General features: G+C 42.8%; 1 non-coding gene across 1 annotated transcript; it reads right to left on the bottom strand.

Annotated features, from left to right (window-relative positions):
• Positions 1-1,666: 1,666 nt before the first annotated feature.
• LOC119933844 lies at positions 1,667-1,804 on the bottom strand. Its single transcript, XR_005452713.1, has one exon. It is a non-coding gene; the product is annotated as a small nucleolar RNA SNORA7 (small nucleolar RNA).
• Between the last annotated feature and the right edge of the window lie 3,478 nt (positions 1,805-5,282).

Here is a 5,282-nt window from a genome sequence, read left to right as displayed (position 1 = left end):
GAAGGATGGTAGTGCCGTCAACAGTGATGGGAAAGTCAGGGAGAGGGCAGGGTTTGGAGGGAAGACAAGGAGTTCAGTCTTGGACATGTTGAGTTTTAGGTGGCGGGTAGACATCCAGATGGAGATGTCCTGAAGGCAGGAGGAGATGCGAGCCTGGAGGGAGCTGGAAAGAGCAGGGTCAGAGATGTAGATTTGGGTGTCATCAGCGTAGAGATGATAGCTGAAGCCGTGGGAGCGAATGAGGTCACCAAGGGACCTAATCCCAGCTCTGCCATATGTCTGCTGTGTGACCTTGGGCAGAAGCAGCATGGCTTAGTGGAAAGAGCATGAGTTTGGGAGTCAGAGGTCGTGGATTCTAATCCCAGCTCCATCACTTATCAGCAGTGTGTCAGTCCATCGTATTTACTGAGTGCTTGCTAAGTGCAGAGCACTGAGGCATGCACTTGGGAGAGTACAGTACTATAATAAACAGGTACATTCCCTACTCACTGTGAGCTTTCAGTCTAGAGGAAAATTAACTGGCCTAAATCTAACAATAAGCTGTTTGGGGCCCTCAAGTGTTATTTATTTCATTTTCAATGAATGGGAAACATCTGACCTCTTGAGGATTGCATTTATGAAACTCACAGGATATTGTACTCTCCCATGGTGTTAGTACAATTCTCTGCACTGAAGAGCTCAATAAACACTATTGGTTTATTTATTGATCCTTATTTACTATTTTGAGTCCCATGTTAAATTGCCCTAAATCTCATCTTCAACTCCTGCTTATGTGGCCTTAGGATAAGATTTTTAATATCCAATCTGAAATGAAATGAAAAAACTGAGGGAACCAATCAGTTTCTGATGGGAGAAGCAGAAGCATCCCAGTTCTGCCACTTTTCTTCTCTCCAACCTTGTGTAAGTCACTTAATTTCTCTGTGCCTCAATAGCCTCATCTGCAAAATGGGGATTCAATACCTGTTCTCCCTCCTACTTAGACTGTGAGCCCCATGTAGGACCGATTTAACTTCTAAGAATAATTATGGTATTTGTTAAGCTCTTACTACATGTTAAGCACTGTTCTAAGTGCAAGGGAAGATAAAAGCTGATCAGGTTGGACACAGTCCCTTGCCCCACATAGGCTCACAGTTTTAATCTCCATTTTTTAGATGAGGTAACTGAGGCACAGAGAAGTTAAGTGACTTGCTCAAGGTCACAGCAGATAAGTGGCAGAGTCCGGATAAAAACCCAGGTCTGTCTGAATTCCAGGCCTGCACTCTGTCTGCTGGGCCATGCTGCTTCCCAGCTAAATTTTCCTTCTGCTTCATTTGTCATGTTTTGTTGCTCTGGTCATGTCACAGTATCAGGCATCTCAAAACTACCATTTGCTTATCTATTTTTATTGAATTATTCAATTGTTTGCCTTTGTTATTTTATTCTGTATCTCTTCTCTCACTCCTTTGTCATGTCTTATGCCGTCATTTCCGACACATAGTGACACCGTGGACACATCTCTTCCCGAATGCCCTGCTCTCCAGTTGCAATAGCTCTAGTAGTGTGTCCATAGAGTTTTCTTGGTAAAAATACGGAAATGGTTTACCACTGCCTCCTTCCGCGCAGTAAACTCGAGTCTCTGTCTTCTACTCTCTCCTGTGCCGCTGCTGCCCAGCATGTGTGAGTTTTGACTTGTAGCAGATTGCCTTCCACTCGCTAGCCACTGACCAAGCTAGGAATAGAATGGGTAGGCCTCTGCTTGACTCTTCCTCTCATAGCTGAGACTGCTAGAGAACTGGAAACTCTCCAGGTGTGACCCTGAGAGGGGACTCACTCCTTTACCTATTTTATATTTTGTTATTCTTCACTGTTTATATCCCCCCAGTAGATCACAAGTTTCTTTAAGTCACAAACTGTTTTTTTTGTTTGTCTTTTGGGTTTTTTTTACTTTTGTTGCATGTTCACTATAAATGCTTAGTATAGTACTCTGCACCCTGGGTTTTGCACCAAGAATGCACTCAATACAGAACTTGTGCATCAAGGGGGAAACAAGACAGTGCTCTTCACCCAATAATCAATCCATCATATTGATTGACCGCTTACTGTGTGCAGAGTACTGTATTAGAGAAGCAGCATGGCTCAGTGGAAAGAGCAGGGGCTTGGGAGTTCTAATCTCGGCTGTGCCACTTATCAGCTGTGTGACTTTGGGAAAGTCATTTAATTTCTCTGTGCCTCAGTTACCTCATCTGTAAAATGGGGATTAAGATTGTGAGCCTTATGTGGGACAACCTGATTACCTTGTATCCCCCAGTGCTTAGAACAGTGCTTAGTACATAGTAAGTGCTTAACACAAGCCATCATTATTATTATTATTATTACTAAGTGCTTGGGAGAGTACAACAAAACAGTGTAACAGATACACAGACACATTCCCGGCTCACAGTGATCTTACAGAGAAGCAGCGTGGCTCAGTGGAAAGAACCCGGGCTTTGGAGTCAGAGGTCATGGGTTCAAATCCCGGCTCCGCCAATTGCCAGCTGTGTGACTTTGGGCAAGTCACTTAACTTCTCTGTACCTCAGTTACCTCATCTGTAAAATGGGGATTGAGACTGTGAACCCCCCGTGCGACAACCTGATCATCTTGTAACCTCCCCAGCGCTTAGAACAGTGCTTTACACATAGTAAGTGCATATTAAATGCTATCATCATTACAGTACAGAGTCAGAGACAGACATTAAAATAAACAAAATGAATAAATTACTGATACGTACATAAATGCTGTGGGTTCATGGGGGTGGCGAAATGAAGACAGCAAGTCAGGTGATGCAGAAAAGAGTGGGAAAAGAGGAAATGAAGGCTTAGTCATGTGGGGAGACTAATTGTCTCTCAGATTTGAAAAGGTGGGGCATTTCAGTCCAGAGGCAGGAAGTGGCTGAGAGGCTGGCAGTGAAATAGATGAGGCCGAGTTACAAGGAGAAGGCTAGCATTAGAGGAGTGAAGTGTGCCGACTGGTTGTAGTAGAAGAGTAGAGAGTCGAGGTAGGAGGGGGCAAGGTGATTGAGTGCCTTATAGCCGATGGTAAGGAGTTTCTGTTTGACGCAGAGGTGGATGTGTAACCAATGGAGGTTCTCGAGGAGTGGGGAAACATGAACTGAACCATTCTGAAGAAAAGTGATCTGTGCAGCAGAGTGAAGTATGGACTGGAGTCGGGAGAGACAGGAGACAGGGAGGTCAGCAAGGAGGCTGATACGGTAGTCAAGGTGGGAGAGAATAAGTGCTCGGATTGACATGGTAACAGGATGGAGAGGAAAGGTTGAATTTTAGAGATGTTGTGAAGGTTGAACCAACAGGATTTAGTGACAATTACGGGCCAGACTCAGCATCTAATAGCAAGATACAATCACAAGCCATGTCATTCTGGAACCTAATTCAGCCTCCTAGCATTGAAGTTACACTCACCGTAGTACCACTTCGCTGCCTGAGACATGTATAGTGATTAAGCAGCAGCAAGATGCTCAGACAGCTGGCATGTGGAAAGCTGAGACTGGGAAACTGAAAGGAAGGAGGGCAGAGGAAATGCTTTAAGGACACAGCAAAGCAAAACCTCAAATAATGCTGCAACCCAGGTGAAAACTGAGGGTCAATTGCTGGAGTAGTCCTGCATGTCTCAGTGCCATCAACAAGGAAAGAGAAACAAGAAGGCAAAAAAGATAGCCCTGGGCAATGTAACCATCAAGCAAAACAATAAAACAAGGGACAATTTTTTCATGTGTCCTTTACAGCTGGGGCTGTGGATCCTCATTGGTTCATTTAGTCACATGTGTACTCAAAGATGACCTTTACCATCAGAGTCATCTTCAAATATATGCATATATATAAATATTTGAATATATATATATATTTGAAGATATCTCATGGTAGTTCCCCTACACACACACATGCACACACACACACACACACACACACACACATACATCAGACAATAAATCATAGTTATTGAGCACTTACCATGTGCAGAGCACTGTACTAAGTGCTTGTAGATACGATATAACAAAAAAGGGACACATTCACTGCCCTCAACAAGCTTTCAGCCTAGAGGGAGAAACAGAATATTATAGGTATGTACCTAAGTGCTGTGGGGCTTGGGGGGAAGATTAATATAGGGAGTAAGGACAACGCAGAAGGGAATGAGAGAAGAGGAAAGGAGGACTCAATCAGGGAAGACCTCTTGGAGATGTGTCTTCAGTAAGGCTTTGAAGCAGGAGAGTGAGAACGTGAGTGAGAGGTCGGCAGTGAGATAGACATGTCCTTCATATTTGAAGATGTCTCTGATGGTAAAGTTCACATAAGTGTATGTATGTATGATTGGTAGGGCTTTTCTTGTTGAACCCATGTATAGTCAGTGGGAAAATATCATTTTAATCTTAAACTTGCACCATTGAACCTATTTTGTTTACTATGGTTGTGATTATTTGTATTGTAAATACATCTGTCAGCCAGCACAGCTGACCCAATTAAAAATGTTATTTTAGAATAACGTAATGCCTTCATAAAAGAAATATATCAACGTATTTAATTGTACCTAGGAAAAGGTACCGAGAGACCCAGCTAAGAGTTAGATCCCAAATGAAGATCGGATGACATTTGGCATCAATTTCACATTTGCCCCTGTTAAAGTGCTCCAGTTAAACTGTTAACATTAATGCGAACTCCTTTTGAGTAAGGGGAATTAAAATGACTGTGAAACAGAAATGCTAATTGTTCACAGTCTCCCTAGTGTTTTTCTTCTCATTTTTGACCCACAATAATTTCCATATTTCCCTGTTTCCTCACTGACTTGAGTACTAAGCCTGATTCTTATGCGCCTTGTGAAAGAAAAATGTGTTTCTCGAATGTCAGTCCATCAGTGGCACTCATTGAGCACTTAGTGTGAACAGCGCACTGTACTAAGTGCTTGGGAAAGTACGGTACAACAGAGTTGGTAGGTGTGATCCCTGCCCACAAGGAGCTTATAGTCTGGGGGGCGGGGGGGTATATTTAACTGGTTAGAACACTGCACATATTCAACTACAAAGTAATGAATGGTGTTGCCGCACTTATTGAGCACCTGCTGTGTCCAGAGCACTATATTAAGTGCTTGGGAGAATACACTAAAGATGGAGAGTATGATGCCTGCCCTCAACTATTTTACCCAAAATTATTTACATAAAAAAGAAGAAAAAGGAAAAATGATTTGGTGGTATGAAAGGCATAAATACTAGTGTATACAAGTTCATTCATCCATTCCTTCAATCGTATTTATTGAG

Source organism: Tachyglossus aculeatus, chromosome 10 (assembly GCF_015852505.1).
Source record: "Tachyglossus aculeatus isolate mTacAcu1 chromosome 10, mTacAcu1.pri, whole genome shotgun sequence".
Taxonomy (NCBI): domain Eukaryota; kingdom Metazoa; phylum Chordata; class Mammalia; order Monotremata; family Tachyglossidae; genus Tachyglossus; species Tachyglossus aculeatus.
Note: the sequence above shows the minus strand (reverse complement) of the source record. Positions and strands in the feature narration are given on the sequence as shown.